Source organism: Orycteropus afer, unplaced genomic scaffold (assembly GCF_000298275.1).
Source record: "Orycteropus afer afer isolate SDZICR_OR568_19922 unplaced genomic scaffold, OryAfe1.0 scaffold01027, whole genome shotgun sequence".
Lineage (NCBI taxonomy): Eukaryota > Metazoa > Chordata > Mammalia > Tubulidentata > Orycteropodidae > Orycteropus > Orycteropus afer.
The window spans coordinates 256,755-257,220 of NW_006922614.1; positions in this window are offsets into that span (position 1 = coordinate 256,755).

Here is a 466-nt window from a genome sequence, read left to right on the forward strand (position 1 = left end):
CCAGGGGGAGAAGGACCCGTGGCCGATTGTGGAGCCAGAAGGTTGCCTTGGGTCGGCTTTTTGTCTCCTGGGGGCCTCAGGAGCAGGGTTTTTGTGTGTATCTGGGTCTGATGGAGAGTGGCAGTCCCCTGGAAACCTGAGTGTTTCCTGATATTGAGCCATGGGACTTTAAATAACAGTACAATGTCATCAGTAGCAGCCCACTCAAAGCCCTAGAAACTGCCCATAGCAACAGCAAGCTTTCATTTTTCTGTTCCCACTTCCTCCACCAATAGCTTCACTCATCTAATAGAAGAAACAGCATTCAGCCTACATAAAACCTCCTGGTTCAAACTCTAAACCCTCTTTATGACAAACAGAAACCCATATCCACATTCCACACTGTGTTTCCAACACCACAAAGAAAACTGCAGAGCCACCCAACATACCTGAATTAATAATAAAATATACCAGCCTCACCTTTTCA